Source organism: Zalophus californianus, chromosome X (genome assembly GCF_009762305.2).
Source record: "Zalophus californianus isolate mZalCal1 chromosome X, mZalCal1.pri.v2, whole genome shotgun sequence".
In the NCBI taxonomy this organism is placed as follows: Eukaryota; Metazoa; Chordata; class Mammalia; order Carnivora; family Otariidae; genus Zalophus; species Zalophus californianus.
In genome coordinates this window covers 13,375,640-13,396,940 of record NC_045612.1, presented here as the reverse complement: position 1 = coordinate 13,396,940, position 21,301 = coordinate 13,375,640, and positions in this window count along the sequence as shown.

Below are 21,301 nucleotides of genomic sequence, written 5' to 3'. Positions count from 1 at the left end.
CCCAATATGATGCTAGTGTTGAAGGAGAACATTGATATCCATTTCAGTACAGAGTTGTTATATCTGGAGTTCATGCTTTGGCCAGCAATACAACTGAACCTATGTTACAAAAAGACTGGGGGTCACAGAGTTTGTCTTAGTCTGCAAAGGCTGCTATAACAGAATACCATAGCCTGAAGTTCAGCTTAAAAACAAACATTATTTCTCACGGTTCTGGAGGCTGGGAAGTCCAAGATCCAGGTGCTGGCAGATTTGGTTTTTGGTGAGGTCTCCTTTTGTACCTTAAAGACAGCCACCTTCTTTTCTCACTATATCTACACATGGCGGAGAGAGAAAGCTCTGCTACTTCTTCCTTTACTTATAAGAGCACTAATCCTATCATTGGGGCTCCATCCTCATGACCTCAGCTTATCATAATTACAACCCAAAGGCACCACCTCCCCATATCACACTGGGAGTTGGGGCTTCAGTATATGAATTTTGAGGAGACACAAACTTTAAGTCCATAAGAGAGTTCTCCTTCATTTACTTTACGCAGAGGCAAGGAAATCTCATCTTTTAGTGTCCTTCTCGGATTGAGAACAGAAGACAATTTTTTTACATTTATTTATTTATTTACTTGGTAATCTCTACATCAAATGTGGGGCTTGAACTCATGACCCCGAGATCAAGAGTTGTATGCTCCTCTGACTAAGCCAGACAGGTACCTGGAGAACAGAAGACAAATTTATAGTCAAGACATTTTAATTCTAAGAGCTTGGGTTAAACTAAAATTATTTTTGGAGACTATTCTACACTATATCTCATACAGATCATCTAATTCAAGGAAGATTTATCTCTCTCCCTTCTTAATGCAATTATAACCAAGCTCTCAAATTAAAATGCATAAGAATATGGATGATAGTTCAAGAACTTAATGCTCTAGTGAGATTGTCTTCATTGATCTTGCTTTGCAATGTAATAATGGGACCAGACAATGTACCCTAAGTGACCACACAGAAAGTTCATGTTGAGTCATGGTACATATCAGTCTCTGGCTTCTCTCCTAAAATCCCAACCAAAGAATAGATAGTTAAGAAGGTTGTAGAAGTTATTTGTTGTTGTTGTTTGCTTGTGGTGAGATACATTTTATATCTCTTAGAAAATGAAATTGGAAAGAAAAACTTCCAGTTGGTGTCAGTGCTATCTTCCCTATCTGTAAAGATGCTTCCCAAGGATCAAGGCAGCTGCATTCACCAATACTGGCCTGAACAGAGCCATTTGAGGGAGGAACTCACAGAAAGAAAAGAGGACTAATAAAGATTTTATCTACCAACCTACATTTATTGGAAATCCACTTTGTGAGGCTTCAGTGTTAAAACACAGTTGGCCATTATGGTATTGTCTTCCTCTGTAACATAGTTAATAAATGACTCCCCTTTGTTTTTAGTTGACTAGAATCAGATGCAATATCCAAATATTTAACAATCAGTGTCCTACAAACATTGAACAGTCAGAAAAGATGCAGGCCCGAAGGCTGGACCTAGTGGTAGTGGATGTCCTTTGCTTCACTAGAACTTAACTCCTTAATTGTTAGATGGGAGAGAGTGGGGCAATGGATGAAAAGGCTTGTCCTGCTCCTGGAAAGCAGCTGAATATAGCCTTGACTGGAAGTGAAAGTTAGACGACTCAAACTGACCTGGCTGACTTCAGCACAGCTAGACAGTACAGAATTACTATTACTACTGGTGGAGGGGAAGGCCATCAAATGTTTCAGACACTTGGAGTAACTTGCTCCAACTCACACAGCTAGTACATAACAAAGCCAAGACTGGGGCCCAGGACTCTCAAGCCTATGTCAGGTCTCTTACACAATACTGACTCCTTCTGTGAAAAAAAAAAAAGAAATTAAAGACTGATGCTAACCACCTGGAGGTTCACATTTCACAACAATTCTGACACGTGTTTATACAACTTATAATTCTATAATAAGCTTCTGCAATGAAAAAGCAAAACTGTAGTTCACATGGAAAGGTTTATCTGCAAGGTCTAGTAAGTTTCACCAGTAAAATTTTAGAGAGGGAAAATGTGATAAAACTATTATTTTGGATGTTATGTCACTCTACTTTTTTTCATCTAAAGACGCAAGATTCAACCACTTTAAGACAGCCAAAGTTCCCCTTTAGACTAGCCTCTAGTAATCTCCACAAGAATGGTTAGATGGTGGACTTGATTGACAGGTATTTTGACTAACTTTTTTCTCATAAATAATTCATGCTCATTTTTAAACTTTGGAAAACACAGAAAAATATAAAGACTGAGAGTCACCACAATCCCACGGCCCAAGGATAACCACAGTTGACATTTTGATATATTTTCTTCCAATCTTTTTTGCTATGCATATATTTACACACACAAATCGAGATCACTTCTATATATATTTAAAAACTAAATATTATGAGCATTTTCTTATGGTCATTAAAATTCTGAGAAACAAAATTTAAAGTTTTCTTAATACCCCAACATACAGATGAAGCATAATTTATTTAACCACTCCCCTATCTTTGGAGAACAGCAGGCCTTGTCAGAAAATAAATGGTTATGTAAATAACAGGGCCCAAATTAAGTGCAGAAGATTAAGAATCCCAGGTTATTCCATGGTCTCTGCAAGTTAATAGAATCCAGGGAGGCAGGACAATAAAATGCAGTATTTTCAGCCCTTAGAAGGATCCATTCATATATATATATATACATTTAGACTTTTTGCTGATGTGTTATGCTGAAAGGTGACCCCAGAGCTAAGTGTTTAAGACAGAGGTCCCTTGGGACGCCTGGGTGGCTCAGTCATTAAGCATCTGCCTTCGGCTCAGGTCACGATCCCAGGGTCCTGGTATCGAGTCCCACATCGGGCTCCTTGCTCAGTGAGGAGCCTGCTTCTCCCTCTCCCTCTGCTGCTCCCCCTGCTTGTGTGCTCTCTCTCTCTCTCTCTCTCTCTCTCTGACAAATAAATAAATAAAAATCTTAAAAAAAAAAAAAAAGACAGAGGCTCCTTAACAAAATGTGAGTCACTCTTGTATATATAAGTGTCAGAAACCACTACCAGAGAATACAACTCATGGGACTCAACTGGGCCCATCAACAGCCAGCTTCTGTCTAAGAAAAATAGATCAAGGTTTTATTCCCCAAATTCATGATATTAAACAAATATGAAAATTTGAGCTGAAATTATTGTCAGTTATTGCATTTGGTTATTTTTATCCTCTAAGTGATGGTCCAATTTTAAAAGGGGATTTTCTGGCTCCAGAATGCATATATAGTATGATGTGGCAGCTATGCACATAAAAAGGCACCCATTCTTCTCCAGATACATTATTTAAATTCAAAGAAAGGATTGCATTTCTTATCAATGGCTGTGACTTGTGGAGGATTTGGGGATTACACATAGATCAGCTGAAATAGAAAGAGAGAAGCTCACTTAGGAATCAGAAGAGAGCTGAGGCACTCTGATGGAACAGTGTTTTCAAAGGATGGTAAAAGAGAAACAGCCAGCAGCACACCAAAGTGTACTGTTGTCATTGGAAAGGAACTGCCCCACCAAGGGTTACATTTCCCAGTCCTTCTTGCATCTATGTGGGGCCATATGACTAGTTCTGGCCAATGCAATAAAAGCAGAAGTGGAGTATGTACCACTTCTGGACTAAGGGTCAAGTATTCCATCCTTGCACTTTCTTTCCCTAATCCAATAACCATGGAGACTCATATTGAAGATGACAGCATCACAAGGTGGAAGGAGAGTGAAGAGAGCTGCCCATGACAGTGGACTTGCCAGAAACTTCAACATTAAATTTTGCATGACCAAGAAATAAATATTTATTGTGTTAAGCCATTGCCATTTGAGAATTGTTTGTTAATGACCTAATCTGGCAGTGACAGAGTATGGAAAAAATTAAGTGTGGAGTACTTCTGCAAGATGGAGAACATTCGGCTGCAGCAACTTCTTGCTAGTCACATCTCCAAAGGCAAGGGAAACTAAAGTAAAAATGAACTATTGGGACTTCATCAAGATAAAAAGCTTCTGCACAGCAAAGAAAACAGTCAACAAAACTAAAAGGCAACTTATGGAATTGAAGAAGACATTTGCAAATGACATATCAGATAAAGGGCCGGTATCCACGATCTATAAAGAACTTATCAAACTCCACACCCAGAAAACAAAGAATCCAGTCAAGAAATGGGCAGAAGACATGAACAGACATTTCTGCAAAGAAGACATACAAATGGCCAACAGACATGGAAAAAATGCTCCACATCACTTGGCACCAGGGAAATACAAATCAAAACCACAATGAGATACCAACTCACACCAGTCAGAATGGCTAAAATTAACAAGTCAGGAAATGACAGATGTTGGCGAGGATGCAGAGAAAGGGAAACCCTCCTACACTGTTGGTGGGAATGCAAGCTGGTGCAGCCACTCTGGAAAACAGTACGGAGTTCCCTCAAAAAGTTAAAAATAGAGCTACCCTACAACCCAGCAATTGCACAACTAGGTATTTACCCCAAAGACACAAATGTATTGATCCGAAGGGATACCTGCACCCCAATGTTTATAGCAGCAATGTCCACAATAGCCCAACTGTGGAAAGAGCTGAGACGTCCATCGACAGATGAATGGATAAAGAAGATGTGGTATATATACACAATGTAATATTAGTCATCAGAAAGAATGAATACTTACCATTTACAGTGATGTGGATGGAACTGGAGGGTATTATGCTGAGTGAAATAAGTCAGTCAGAGAAAAACAGATACCATATGATTTCACTCATATGTGGAATTTAAGAAACAAAACAGATGAACATAGAGGAAGGGAAGGAAAAATAAAATAAGATAGAAACAGAGGGAGGCAAACTATAAGAGACTCTTAACTCTAGGAAACAAACTAAGGGTTGCTGGGGGAGAGACAGGTGAGGAGATGGGGTAATTGGGTGATGGGCATTAAAGAGGGCATGTGATGTGATGAGCACTCACTGTTATATGCAACTGATGAATTATTGAACTCTACATCTGAAACTAAGGATATAAGTTGGCTAATTGAACTTGAAAGGAAGAGAGAAAGAGAAAGAAAAGAAAGAAAGATAGATAGAAAGAAAGAAAGAAGAAAAGAAAAGATGGAGAACATTATTTCTCAATAAAACTCAGTGGGAAAAAGATGGGGAGCATCACAAATGGGGGACAAGGCAAGGAGTCAACGAAGTACCAAGGTTCATAGAGAGTAAGTTGAAGTTCCAGAAAATCAAGGTAGTAGAGGGAAGTCTAAAATCAAATTTCTTTTTGATATGACACAGGCTCTTGATTTGTTCTCTGGCCTACATGAGCAATGAAACAATAGTTACAAACATATATTTCTGTCAACAAGCACTGCTTCTTTGGTATTCAAATCATTTCTGTTCTCCAAATAATCTTCCTTTTTGACTGATGACTCTTTGCTCTTGATTTTAGGTCACATTCTAATTCATTGGGTTCTCTTGAGATTTTGGTTACTGAAGCAATAATGGCAAAAAAAATAGTTTAAGATTTCATTACACAGATTAAAGATGTTAATGAAAGCTTTTTGATCCTAAGCAAGATTACTCAGGGATTTTTAGTCAGTTACAGATTTTTCATAGCTCTGAAAACATTCACAGTGACAGGAAGCTGCACCAATCTGTTTACTGATATCTTGAGTGTTAAATGCTCCTTGCATGACTCTCCAAGGATGAAAGGTGTTTAATTGCTATAAACTGTTAAGCCCTTGCCTTCTGCAAACCCACTCTGCTGGGATTGCTGAGCTTCATTTCTGTCCATGTATGTATCTATCCATCTATCCATCCACCCATCTACCTACAAATTTTAAGTTATCTACCTATCTATAATTTTTTAATTAATTTATTTGACAGAGAGAGAGAGAGCACAAGCAGGGGGAGCAGCAAGCAGAGGGAGAAGGAGCAGGGAGCCTGACGTGGGACTCGATCCCAGAGCCCTGGGATAATGACCTGAGTAAAAGGCAGACACTCAACGGTCTGAGCCACCCAGGCGCCCCATCTATAAAGTTTTTATCTACCTATAAGTTCTAAGTGTGATAATGAGCTAGGCAGGGAATATGCTAAACATTAAAACCAATCCTGACTAGAGTTCGGAGTCTTATGGGAGCCCCAGCTACACCAAGAGATGGGATCAAGACTGTGTCTTGCTGCCCTCATATGATCCTAGGTCAGCCTGGTACATACTATATCCACTGGCCTCTCAGTTCCTTACAATCTTCGGGCATTATATCCTCAATGCCTGGCTCAGAATCTAGCACACTGTAAATACTTCACAAATGTACACTGAGTAGAACTAAGTTCTGAGATATTTGGTCATAATTTTCTTAGAATTCTTTCTGAATTGGTAATCTTTTTGCACGGGCTTCTGTCCCAGTTTCCTACCAGGACTTAATCTCACCTTTGCAAACCAACCATACCCCACCCCAGAACTGATCAGGCCTCTCCTATAGGATTTTAAACCCTGTTCTCAGTTGGTCCATCTATTGTTTGAGGACCCTCTACAAAAGAACCAAAAGATACCCTCTACTTGATTTAAGAGCATCTCCCAACCTGGCCACATGCCCCCCTCCAACCTACATGTGCACATAAAGGCTGGAATTTTGAAAATTTCCATATAGCCTTTGGTCAAAAAGAGTTCACCCCACTCCATGAGATACTGCACTTGCTATTGTTAGATAGCCATGCCTCAGGAACATAGCCTATAACTCTGCCTTGTCTCTTAACTTTTACTATTTCCAATGCTTCTCCCTCAATACTTGCTCACTGCAGAGGCTCTAGTAAAGTCTCTCAACATAGTTCCTTCTTTCCCCTAACCCCAAGATATTGCCTAAAGCTAGGTGAAGAAACCTTTCAAATGATTTCTGCTGCTTATCAGAACTGAGGTTTGCTACATACAATTAACTACACACATAATTATAAACTATATACATAATTAGAAACTATCAGAAAGAGAAATAAGGAAAACAATGCCATTTATATTTATATCAAAAAGAATAAAATACTTGGGAATAAATTTAACAAAGGAGGTGAAAGACCTATACATTGAAAACTATAAGACACTGATAAAGTAAAAACAGAAAAATAGTGGAAAGATATTTCATGCTCACGGATTGGAAAATATTGTTAAAATGTTCACCCAGAGCAATCTATAGATTCAATGTAACCCCTATCAAAATTCCAACGGCATATTTCACAGAACTAGAACAAATAATGTTAAAATTTGTACAGAACCTACATAAAAGATCCTGAATACCCAAAGCAATCATGAGAAAGAAGAACGAAGCTCAATGTATCACACTCCCTGATTTCAAACTATACTACAAAGCTAGAGTAATCAAAACACTATGGTACTGGCATAGAAACAGATACACAGATCAATGGAACATTAAATGAGGGCCCAGAAATAAACCTACACATACATGGGGCACCTGGGTGGCTCAGTCGTTAAGCAACTGCCTTCGGCTCAGGTCATGATCCCAGGGTCCTGGGATCGAGCCCTGCATCAGGCTCCCTGCTTAGCGGGAAGCCTCCTTCTCCCTCTCCCATTCCCCTGGCTTGTGTTCCCTCTCTCACTGTGTCTCTCTCTGTCAAATAAATAAATAAAATCTTAAAAAAAAAAACCTACACATACAAAGACAATTAATTTATGACAAAGGAGCCCAGAACATACAATGGAAAAGGGACAGTCTCTTCAATAAATGGTATTAGGAAAACTGGTCAGCCACATGCAAAAGAAAGAAACTAGACTACCATCTCATACCACACACAAAAATTAATACAAAATGAAAAAACAACAACAACAAAAATGTATTAAATACTTGAATGTAAGACCAAAACCATAAAATTCCTAGAGGAAAACACAGGCAATAAGCTCCTTGACATTGGTCTTAGCAAAGTTTTTGTGGTTCAGACTCCAAAGGCAAAGGAAACAAAAGCAAAAATAAATAAGACTACATCAAACTAAAAATCTTATGCACAGTGAAAGAAATGATCATCAAAACTAAAAGGCAACCGGGGCGCCTGGGTGGCTCAGTCATTAAGCGTCTGCCTTCGGCTCAGGTCATGATCCCAGGGTCCTGGGATCGAGTCCCACATCGGGCTCCCTGGTCTGCGGGAAGCCTGCTTCTCCCTCTACTACTCCCCCTGCTTGTGTTCCCTCTCTTGCTGTGTCTCTATCTGTCAAATAAATAAATAAAATCTTAAAAAAAAAAAAGCAACCTACTGAATGGGGGAAGATATTTGCAAATCACACATCTGATAAGGGGTTAATGTCTAAAACATATAAAGAACTCATAAAACTCAACAACAAAAAGTAATCAAAAAATAGGCAGAAGATCTGAATAGACATTTTTCCAAAGATGACGTACAGATGGCCAACAGGCACATAGAAAGATCTACAACATCACTAATTATTAAGGAAATGCAAATCAAAACCACAGTGAGATCCCACCCCACCTGTCAGATGACTATAATCAAAAAGACAAGAAATAACAAATGTTGCAGTGGATGTGGAGAAAAGAGAACCCTTGTATACTATTCACAGGATTGTAAATTGGTGCAGCCACTATGGAAAACAGTATGGATATTCCTCAAAAAATTAAGAACAGAATTCCCAGTGCCCTTGGGTGGCTCAGTGGGTTAAGCATCTGACTCTGGGTTTCCACTTAGGCCACAATCTCAGGGTTGTGAGATAGAGTCCCGCATAGGGCTCCATGTTCAGTACCGAGTCTGCTTGAGAGTCTCTCTCTCCCTCTTCCCCTCCCCCATTCACATGCTCTTGCTCTCTCTAAACAAATAAATAAATAGAATCTTTGGGGCACCTGGGTGGCTCAGTGGGTTAAGAACCTGACTTCGGATCGAGTCATGATCTCAGGGTCCTGGGATTGAGCCCCATGTTGGGCTCTGTGCTCAGCACGGAGTCTGCTTGTCTCTCTCCCTTTCCGTCTGCCCCATCCCCTGCTCGTGCTCTGTCTCTCTCAAATAAATAAATAAAATCTTTAAAAAATACAACTCCCATATTATCCAGCTATTCCACTACTGGGTAATTATCTGAAGAACACAAAAACACCAATTTGGAAAGATCAATGCATCCCTATGTCCACTGTAGCATTATTTACAATATCCAAGATAGGGAAGCAACCTAAATGTCCATTAGTGAAAGAATGGATAAAGAAGATGTGGTGTAGCTATACTATTCAGCCATAAAAAAAAATCTTGTCATGTGCAACAACATGCATGGATCTTGAGGGCTTTATGCTATGTGAATTAAGTCAAAAGGAGAAAGACAAATACTATATGATATTACTTAGATGTGGAATCTAAAAAAAAAAAACATACAAGCAAAAGAAAAAGTCACAGATACAGAGAACAGATCAGTGATTACAGAAGGGAAAGGTGCTGGGAGGGTGGACAAAAGGGGTGAAGGAGGTCAATTTGTAGGGTGATGGATGGTAATGACACTTTGGGAGATGATCACTTTGTAGCATACACAAGTGTCAAATTATAATGTCCACCTGAAACTTATATAATTTTTTAAGAAGTCTTGTGTACACATGCAGAAAGGCAAACTTTAGCTGAAAGTGACTGAATTGATTTGCTGATAAGGAAAATTTCAATAAGACACAAATTAGGTAATTCTTAGGAAGGAAAATGAAAAGCAAATAGAAAAAATATATATCAGAACTTTCTAGAACTCACCAGGACATGAACCACTGAATGTCTGACAATAATACAACCAAAGCCCCCCCTAAAGCTAAACATTTAATCATTTCAGTTTCCACACCATGCATGCCTAAGTGAGATCTAGAGGTGTATAAGAATAGTCTTTTCCTTTCTACCACATTCCATTTAGAAGTCTAGCGTATGAATTAGCAAAATGAATCTCTCATTCTCTGTTATAAATCATAGGAGATAGTCCGTGATTAAAATTTGAGATGCATGATGACCAGAAAAGTAGTATTAGGCTGCACCCTGAAAGTGAACTAAATAAATCCATAACATTAATTCTGAACTCTTCTTGACAATTGCAACATAAACCAAATTATTAATGATATGATTGCTGATATGCTGCAGTCCCCTGGGTACTGATGCTAAGTTATACTCCTCACATGTACATTCACTAGGAAATAGTCATAATGACTTTTAGTACAGCCCTCAGCTATCATTAGTGATAATCATGATGATTGCATTCAATGTTATTGACTACATGAATGATACTACTATTATCAAATTAGATTGAAGGTCTAATGGGAAGAAGTAAAATCCTTTCAATGAGAGGCCCAGAGCTACTTACAGGTTGCCAGTACTGTCTCCTATGAATTCTAATGGTGTGAGGTAGATAATCTAAGAGGTGATAAGTGTCTAATTCAACAGACACTCAGGCCCCTGTTCAAGTGAGAATGAAGAATATCCTAGTACTTCCCATATGCATTAATTAGCCAAGGCTTCCAGCTTCCTGAAGAGAGACCCAGAGAGCTGGCACTGGAGGTACCCAATAAATTGAGAAAGATCCAAGTCTTCAAGTCAATGTTACTAGAATAGAGATCTTGCCAGAAATCCCAAGTCACAAGCTAAGTCAGAACAGGAAGAGCTTGTGCTCCTACAACTGAAATCAGCCATCAAAACCAGGGTGGGGCCAGGTTGAGAAGGCATACTCAGCTTCACCAGGACACAGCCAAGGACAAGCATGTGCCCATTTTCCTTTTTCCATCTTCACACCCAAAGCCTTCACTTATTTTTTCTATCTTGTACTGTTTCATTACATCACCTCAAAACCTTTTTTTGGATAAAGTACAAATGAAAGGATAAAAATAATGATTAATAATTCACTGGCCTTGCTTACTAGCAATTCTTGCTGCTGTTAAAGGCCTCCATCAGCCTTCCTTCATGGTGACACCTTGGCTATCTAAAAGCAGCTTAAGTGAGTCACCATTAATCAATCATTGATTTGCACATGGACATTTCTGGAGAACTGTCCTGATGGGAACACAAGCCATCTGATCCCACCCAGCAGTGGTCTCTGAAGAGAGAGATGTCCTGCTTAGAGAACTACCCCTGTGCTCTTTGTTCCCAAAGACAGTCTCAGATTATAAGAGCTGACCTGGACCAAGCAACACCCCTATCATTAAACATCTATTGGGTACTTTTGTCTTTTTAAGTAACTTGAACTAGAATCATTGAATTATTTGAACTCTACCTATTTCACATTCAACACCTGTGACTAATTGCAAATAAAAGTGGATGGGGGGAGGGAAAAGGTCAGTCGTTTTTTTGGAATTTTCTCTTAAAGCCCTGTCAACACATGCAGAAAGGCAAAGAAACTTCAGCTGAAAATGACTGAATTAATTTAATGAGAAGGAAAAAGAAGATTCTTCCACACTCCTAACCACATCATGCATGTTTCTACACAGCCTGAATCCGACTTCTTTTGTAACTGTACCCTATGCCAACACAGAATATCCACCAGTCTGTAGACATACTTTTCATTTTCTAACTCCATGCTTCTATGATATTTGTTACTCCTTCAGATTCACAATTTTTTGAGCACTGCATCAGATGATACACCTTGTACCACTTCATCTAATCTTCACAACTAATTTGTCAAGGAATTGTTATCATCTCCCCCATTTTATACATGAGGAACTGAGCCTTTGAGAAGTTTAGTGACTTGCCCAAGGACACATTCTAATGAGTGGCAGAGCTTGAATTTGAACTCAAATCTTCTGGTTCAAAGTCTTATGTTCTTCCCACTACACCATACAGCCTTCCTTGGATACAAAGTGCCTTCAACTGAACCCCCAGCATGGAGCCCAATGCGGGGCCTGAACTCACAACCCTGAGATCAAGACCTGAGCCAAGATCAAGAGTTGGACACCCAAATGACTAAGCCACCCAGGTGCCCCGAAAACATCTTTTTTAAGTGTCTGTTTCAAATACTATCTCCTCCATAAAGTCCTCAATGATCACCCAATACACAAATGAGCTCCCCTTGCTCTGAGTTCTTTAGTATATTTTCTGTGAATTCAGTCATTCAGTAAACAGCTGAGCACCTACTGTGTGCTAGCTTCTATGGTAGATGCTAAAGAAATTGCACTGAATGACACAGAAAGGATACTGATCTCATGGGTCATACATTTTATGGTATTTATCATAAAATCATTGAATAGTAATTTTAAATTTCATGCCATCTAAAGCCCTTATTTTACAGGAATGCCTGGCTGACTCAGTTGGTAGAGCATGTGACTCTTGATCTTGGGGCTATGAATTTGAGCCCCATATATGGCATAGGGTTTACTTAAAATTTTTTTAATTAAAAAGAAAGCCCTTATTTTACAGATGAGTAAACTCATACACATGGAGCTCAGTGTCAGGCCTTTATAAGCAGAGCCCAGACTATAGGTCTCCATCCATGCTTCTCATCAACACTGTGTCCATAGCTTCTTTTTCCTAATAGGCTGTCAGCAACTTGGGGGTGCTGTGCCTTAATCATCTCTATACATCCTTCAGCATTAGCATAGGCAATCCAAAAACGGGTGGAATGTGTGATAATGGTAGCAAATAAGAAAAATGGATTATCTACACCCTTAGATCTCAAATGGACAAAGGGCTAGATACGTAACATTTATAAAGTATGCTACCATTTAAAGTATTCCCCCACATCAGTACAGGAGCTTTCATAAATGACAGATGTACACTGCAGAGCTAAGCTTGTGGAAAGGATCACATATTTTTAGAAAATGTTGTTTTCTATTATAATAACCTATAATTTTTTTCATTGTTTCCCATCTTAATTTAATTCCCAGAATTACAAATAGTATAGTAATATCTAACTTATCTAAAAGCTACATACCAATCAACTTCAACCATGATGAAGTTACCTAAAATAAAAAAGGAAGCAGAAAATTCCTCTGGCAGCCAACATAAATTTTACAAAGTACAGACACTAGAGAAATATACTGCACTAATTCTGTAATGTTTATTCATTCCATAGTTATGGAGTGCTCATGCCTTCTCTGTGCCAGGAACTCACTCTGGGATGCTTCACTCTTGAGTTTGGGCAAAGTTCTAACAGGCACAAACATCTAATTTTCATATCCCATAGCCAATGAAAACCAACAAACAGAAAGTGGAAAAGGTCAGCCAGAAGTCGGTGCAGGGGCTGCTTTTAGGCACGAGGTTTGAGCAATGGAAACTTGCACAAAGCAAAAGGGCCCACAGTGACCACTGAGTGAATGCAAACAGGCTCATTAAGTGACCCACCTTGAAACAGCCATAGGCCCTAACTGACCAGTTACAACCCGGCACAGTTCCTAAGATTACCAAAAAAAGAAAACTTCCATCCATCCCCATACTTCCTCACTCCACCCTATAATCATGGCCCCTCACCACCTCCTTGTGTCAGGCAGTCTCTTCTCTGCTGTCCTGCCCACAACTCCTTAGAGTGTATTCAATGAACTTCTATCTCTTTTGTTCCGCCTTGGGTGAATTCTCTCACCGCCTTGGGTGAATTCTCTCACCACAAGCACCGGCACGATTCAGGTCGCCCCACAGTAGGCTATTCCTTCCCATCTCATGGTCCACTGGCATTCCAACAGCCATACGCATACGTCATAAATGCCAAAGAACACAGGGTCAGTCTATGGATTATAGTACTTCATGACATTTGTGAAATGTGTCATATATAAATACACTGGGCAAGAGAACCCAGGCTCATTCTTACCAGCAGCCAGGTAATGATCAGATAATGGATGGTGGGAGAATTATTCATATATCTTCTCTATTTAAAAGGCAAAAGCATTACCTTTGTGTAAGTGAAGGCATTTTGTTACCACGACACTCAAATTACCTCTGCCCTTAAATTTTCAGCTTCTGAACAGAATGTATGTGGACTATTTTCACCAGTAGGGGGAGGTTAAGACAAGGAAGTCCTAAAAATGTCCAAGTCTTCACCAAAAGGGGCTGAGTCTTTTGGCAGCGTGACTGATTGGCTCCCTTTAGCAGCACGGTCTAATTTAGAAAGGTCAGGAAGTAGTGTTTTACATTTAGTGAAGCAACAAACATGGGAAAAACAAAAGTGACAAGAAGGAAACACTCTCAGCTGGACTGGCTCTTGCATAATGGCTTCAAGGTAAAGAGCTGAGGGAGAAACTTAGCAATTTCTGTACCATTGCACACTGACAAGAAATATTTGGTGAAGGGGGTGGCGCCTGGCTGGCTCAGTTGGTGGAGTGTGCAACTCCTTATCTCAGGGTCGTGAGTTCAAGCCCCATGGTGGGTGCAGAGCTTACTTAAAAAAATATATATATATATATTTTTTTTTTTGCCATGAAATCACATTGGGCATATTCTTGCAGGGAGAAGACATCTACTCTTCAACTCAGAGCTGAGTGCTCACTCTTCATTGCAATGAAAGTGATGCTGTAAATGCATCTGTCATTGTTGTTTTTATGTGGAAATCATTAGGGATAAATCCAACTCCCTGGTAGGACCAGGGGGATAAGCAGAGGGCAACCAACTCCCTCAGGGCACCTGCCACTGAGGTCCAGCAAAGATGGGCATGGGGGCTTGGGAAGGAACATACCACTGAAGAGTCTCCCAGGGAGGCTGAGTAACAAACTGTGAAGCTTCCCTTCCCCTTAGCCCAGCACAGAAGAACAACCAGACAAAATCACAATCAAGGGGAGAGAGGGTCCTTCTTTGAAAAAAGCAAATTCTGCCAAATCGTTTGCATCTCCTGAAAGACAAGAATAGGCATTGCAAGCTCCGGGGAAGTCCAAGCTCGAACATGAACTTCTGGGACCTTGAACAAGTCACATCCACCTGCCTTCTTGGCTTCAGTTCCTCTATCCACAAATTGACAAAGGAGTATGGACTAGAGAATCTCTAAAATAATCTCAGGGCTAACATCCTGAGCTCAGTGATTCAATTGCCAGATTGAAAATACATGAGTGACATTATCTTCCCCAACTAAGGTTATCATGTTTGTTTATTCATCATAAGAAAGATGGGCCAACTATTATCACAATAATGGGTCAACCCTCCCTTCATGAACTCTGCTCAATATCTGGCTACACAACTATACTGAACAACAGGAACACTTTCGACTTTGAGCTGGCTGCAGTATGCCTCTCTGGGAGAGAAATGTTTTTCATTTAAGACAAAAAACGTGGGGCACCTGGGTGGCTCAGTCGGTTAAGTGTCTGCCTTCTGCTCGGGTCTGCCAGGGTCCTGGGATCAAGCCCCGCGTCGGGCTCTTTGCTCTGCGGGAAGCCTGCTTCTCCCTCTCCTCCCTGCTTGTACTCTCTCACTGTCTCTCCTTCTCTCTCTGTCAAATAAATAAGTAAAATATTAAAAAAAAAAAAGGAACAAAAATGTGTTTGGTTATAACCATGAGCTCCGAGGCAGAGCCTGAATGGTCTGGGCTGAGACCAGCCTAAAAGCTAAACTGTTCTCCATAAGAAACTAACACAATTGGGGTGGTTAGAAGAAAAGGCCCCGGAAAGGGAGAGAGAAGTAGCAGAGGCCTTGAAGCACAATGGACAGCTGAATCACAAATACAAGGAAGGTCTGAAGAATATCTCCCAGAGGCAAGGGTTGCAGGTCAAATTTAACTGGACCTTCTATTTTATTTTAATTTTTTTAAGATTTTATTTATTTGAGGGCGCCTGGGTGGCTCAGTTGGTTAAGCGACTGCCTTCGGCTCAGGTCATGATCCTGGAGTCCCGGGATGGAGTCCCACGTCGGGCTCCCTGCTCAGCAGGGAGTCTGCTTCTCCCTCTGACCCTCTTCCCTCTCGTGCTCTCTCTCATTCTCTCTTTCTGTCAAATAAAAAATAAATAAAATCTTGGGGAAAAAAAGACTTTATTTATTTGAGAGAGAGAGAGAGAGAACCCAAGAGGGGGTAGGGTCAGAGGGAGAAGCAGACTCCCTGCTGAGCAGGGAGCCCGACGTGGGACTCGATCCCGGGACTCCGGGATCATAACCTGAGCCGAAGGCAGTTGCTTAACCATCTGAGCCACCCAGGCACCCTGGACCTTCTATTTTAATTTCAGGTGAACAAGGAATAATGTTTAGTATAAATATGTCCCAAATGTTGTTTGGGACATACTTACACTTTAAAAAAAAATTCATTGTTGATCTGAAGTTCAAATTTAACTGGGTGCTCTATATTTTTAGGTGCTAAATTTGGCAATCCTACCTGGAGCAGAAATGATAAATATTTTAAGAATTTCTGTCAGAGGTTGTTTAGCTGTACTAAGAGTGCTAATCCTTCTCAGGGCTGTCACTAATCCATACCAAAGGTTTGGGTTAACTAGAAAAAGGTACTGCTTCCTCCCAGGACCCAGCTAGGGCACAGGGCTTGGTGAGTGGCTCATGGGCTGAATTTCAGTACCCACTCGCCCCTCAATACTGCCTCCTTTCCAGGTCTTCAAACCTTTAGCAAAGCATACTGCACACAGCCCTAAGTCAAAGGTTGGGGGGGGCAGTGAAGCCCCCCCCCCAACCCAGTGCAGAATTTTCATGGAGAAATTCCAGAAAAGAGAAGCAGGTTTACTTCAGGAGATAAGCCTCAGAGCAAAGATCACGGATTCAGTGGCCACCAAAGAACAGGATTCAGAGGCACCTTAGTAAAACAGTCCTCAGCCCTCACCAAGAATCTCCAGAGATACTGGAGGTCCTCTAGGCTGCCCACTTTGTATTGGGTGGGATTAAAGTCCACTGTAAAGCATAGGGTGAAACCTGAAGACGGGAAGATTTGGGCATATGAATGTAGTTATGTAACTAAAGAGGGAAGTAGAGTTCATGAAGATTTAAAGATCACAGACAGAGAGGAACCCCAGCTCAGACTTTAAGACTGAGGTCAATTGGGGCACCTGGGTGGCTCAGTCAGTTAAGCGTCTACCTTCGGCTCAGGTCATGATCCCAGCATCCTGGGATCAAGTCCCACATCAGGTGGGGAGAGCTCAGTGGGGAACTTGCTTCTCCCTATCCCTCTGCCTGCCGCTCCCCCTGCTTGTGCTCTCTCTCTCTGACAAATAATTAATTTTTTTTTTTTTTTAAAAGGACTGAGGTCAACTGTTACCAGCTCTGTGAAGCTTTTCCTGATGGCTCCAGGCGGAATTCATTTCTTCTTTGGGCTCCACAGTTCCTGTACCTACCACTGTTAAGCCACAGGGGGGAAAAAGCAACAGAACATAATGTGTGACTCTCTCCAACTAGATTATGAGTTTGAAGGAGAGCAGGATGTGTCACCCCAAAAGATGTTTCTTTGGTAATATGGATTATCTTGAGCTGGTGATTTTTAAAAAACAGCAGACACTGGAGAAGCTCTGAAAACCTGTAGAAGTTACCCTTTTGTGAGAGAAATCTACATTTATAAAGGAAATCTCTATTTGTAACGTATCTCCCTCTCAGCCCCAGGAAGAGGAAGATGACTAAATCTCTAGAAACTCTTACCAAAATGGAGATGGGGATGACGTAAATCTGCATAACAACAATGTCCTCCTTTACTGTGCTTTGCCTGATAATCTCCTATAGCTGGCTCCCCTCCCCACCCCCATCTCTTGTCTTTAGTTGGAGATGGTATTTAAAGTGATCTTTGGGCTATTTGGGGGAGTTAGTGTTCCTGGGAATCTCCCATATATAGTGTGTGGTGTCAAAACGGGGGTGTCTGTCCGATTGGTTGGGGGCCCCCAAAGGGGTGGCGATGATCAGGTGGAAGCCAATTGCACGGAGGTTGAAAGGAGAGGTGGCCTGCAATGAGGTGGTGGGTAGGGGCTGTATTTACAGAGAGGAGAGGGGGAGGTATGGCAACTTTGGTAACGGTGCCTGGTTGTAAGAAGCCCATTGGTCAGTTACGGCCTATGGATATTTTGAGGTGGGTCCCCTGATGGGCCTTTTCTACATTCCATTGCTTGAGCCTGTTTGCCTGAAAACGGCCTGTACATACAGGAGGGGTAGATGTTGTTAAACATTTTCTCTGGGGGTGGGGTTCAGGGTCTCAGCCAAGAACCTAGAAGCGCGCAGGGAAAATTATTTTTCCTCCCTTACAAGTTCTGTGAAAGCAGACTGATTTATTATTAATTTTATAGCCCCAGTAACTGGCACTTATTAGCCACCTGATTGACTTGTAAACAGAAAAGATATTTTGAGTTTGAAATTAAGACTGGAAGACAAAATAATAAATGGTCTTCGCGTATCTAAAGGCTTGTACAACTCTTCTCCATGTCCACAAAGGGCAAAACAAGTGAACAGACATTTCAAATGCAAGATGAGTGAACTAGGCTAGCAAAAAGGTGGTAAAGACACAACTGGATAATCGGCCACTGATGCAGGCTCTTAAAAATAGAAAAAATTGTTCTTCATTTACTTTAGTCAGTTTAGTGTGGTCCTACCGCACCCTCCCTTGCAGACATAGAATCCTGTTGCTCATCACTTTGAATTCTAAGTACAGTGGAAACAATAGCATTACCACTTCCTGAACCCGGTAAGGTTATTCACTATTCAAATTGTAACAATATGCTAATGGCCAGGAGAGCTGACACTTTGGAAACCCCTGCACTAGAAAACGTAACCCAAAAAGGAAAACATCAAGCTGCCACTCCCTAGGCGACCCTGAAGTACCTGCTCTGATTCAACTCTGAACTTCACCTTTAAGATGAGAGCGATGCAATTGACTCTTGAAATGCCCTGCTAATTTAGTCCTGTTGACTAATCGTCTTGGGTTAATTTTGGAAGTGCTGGAACTGTCTGAACTCTCATCTGAAAGAATTGTGAATAGAAATCTGGAAAGGAGAAAGGAAGATCAGGTCAAGTCTCAGAATAATATTGCTAATGGTGATGATGAGAATTTGTGTGCCCTACAAAAGCTCAAAGGCTTCATTCTCCCTCTTTTGTTCACATTTGACTCTAAAGAAGAAACACAGCTCCCCTCTCCAAGGCTAAGCCCACCCTCAGTGGGGCTTTTGTGCCCATCCCTCTTCTAGGACTTTACCCTATCTGTTCTTGCTTTTTCTCACCCTCCTTTCCCCTTTCAAATTCCTCCTCCTCTGGCACCCTTGTCTTGGCCTACACACATGCTTAGTTCCCTCCCAGGCTATACCACTCTTCCTTCAGCTTCTCTGTACCCTCTGAGCAAACCAGACGCATCCTCATCGATATCCATTTCTCCTCTTTTCCCAAATGTATAAAGTCTGCACTTCGGACTCCCATGCACCTAGATAAGCTCCTGTGGCTAGTTCTGGCCAATGAATTTTGAGTGGAAGCAACATGTCATTCTGGGACATAAGCTTAGAAGAGCAGTGTGAAATGTTCACGCAATTTTTCCTTGAAGCAGCAACTAAAGAGACATCACATTCCATTAGGTAGAGCCGGATGATTGAAGCCTCTGTCGGTCTGAGTCAAATAGAGACCTCTCCCCTGGCTTATGATGGTCAGACAGTATAAGTGAGAAATCAGCATTTCTCACTGAGAAATGGGTTAAAAACACACTGAAATTTGGGGTTGACTTAGTGCAATATTATTCAGCTAATCCTGGATGAATACATATAGCATGTCTGTCTCTACATCCAAATTTCCCCTTTTTATAAAGGCACCAGTCATATTGGATTAGAACCCACCCTAAGGACCTCATTTTACCTTGATTACCTCTGTAAAGACCCCATCTCCAAATAAGGTCACACTCGGAGGCACTGGAAGTTAAGACTTCAACACATGAATTTGGGGAAGACAGTTCAACCAATAATACTTCCATAGTGATTTCATCTACTCACTGGCTTAAATGGTCATTTCTGTGAATGTGACCCATCAATCTTGGACTTGACCTCTCTCCCAATCACTAGTCCCTGTTTTAAAACAGAACAAAACAAAAAAAACACTATTGTGAACCTATGATTTCTCAGTTACACGCTGAACAAGCAAAGAAGCTAATAGAAACTCATTACACAAATAGGTGTAAGGGAAGGTGGTGAGTGTAGAGGTAGGGAGAGTACAGAGATCGATGGGAACCTACGGCAATGGGACCTACTAGTCTTGCTCTACATTTCTGACTGCGATTTGGGGATCTCTCTTTAGATGTTCAACCAGCACTGCAAACCCAACATGTTCAAAGCCAGGCAAATCTCCTTCTTCAAATCAATGACTGCAGCTGATCTCTTTATTTCTATGAATGACCCTACTCATCTAGTCACCCAGGCCTGCCAACCTACTGTCATCTCTGTTTCTTCTCTACCTTATTTCCAACAGTCACAAGTCACAACCAACTTAGCTCTCCAGTAATGTCTATCAGTCCTGTCTCCTCTAGTCTGTTGCTACGGCCACCAGAGTAAGTCAGTCCCACTTTCTCTCTACTTAAACTACAGTAGTAGCCAGATGCCTTCCACAGTTCCAAGATATTCTATACAGTACTAGCCAACTAGCATTCTAAGTAATAGCTAATCTGGCTAGCAATGGAGTTTACCCCGACATACCTTTTCAGCCTCGTTCCCTGTCACACCCCTCCTTTACCTGGCACTCTACCTGGAATATGACCAACGTTTTCTAATCTCTTTCCGCTTTTACTATCTGAGACACTGTATTTACTGAGAACATGGAATGTAATGCCCATTTCCATACTTTCCTTACTCTAATCAGAGTGTCTTGCACTCAATAAATACAGCTCAGTAAATACCTAATACATAGAACATCACAAAAGATATCATATCATTAATCCTCAAACTAACCCTTCAACATAAAGACTGCATTTGGCAGGGGTCTCCTAATCCCACTCCACCCCAAAACATACAATTTTTCATGTTTGTCAGCCCTGGGCTGACCTAACTGGGCCAGGAAAGGAGGAAAGACAGTGATTCTAGAGCTTTAGAAGCATGCCCCTTGCCAGTGGAGCATACCAGGCCATGCAGAGGAAGGCTGTGTTCATGGAATGACTTGTGACACCTGTCTCAGCCCCCTGCAGTTTGCTCTCCTCTCTGCCTGCTCCCTTATGCTTATCTGGCTTCTAGCTAACAATGCCCTTCCAGTGTGGTGAACTGTTTGGTCAATCTTGTGGCTCTTGATTCTCCGGCTTTCTTTCCCAGCTATAAATTGCTTTCATTTTCCAGACTCAGAACTTCCTGAGACTCAGTTCCAAGATACCATTTGGCTTGGCTCCAGGACCTTTTAACTAGGAATCATAGTTCTCTCCCATTCCAGGAAGGCTCATACAACTGTGTGTTTAGGTCTGAGCAATAACTGAAAAACAC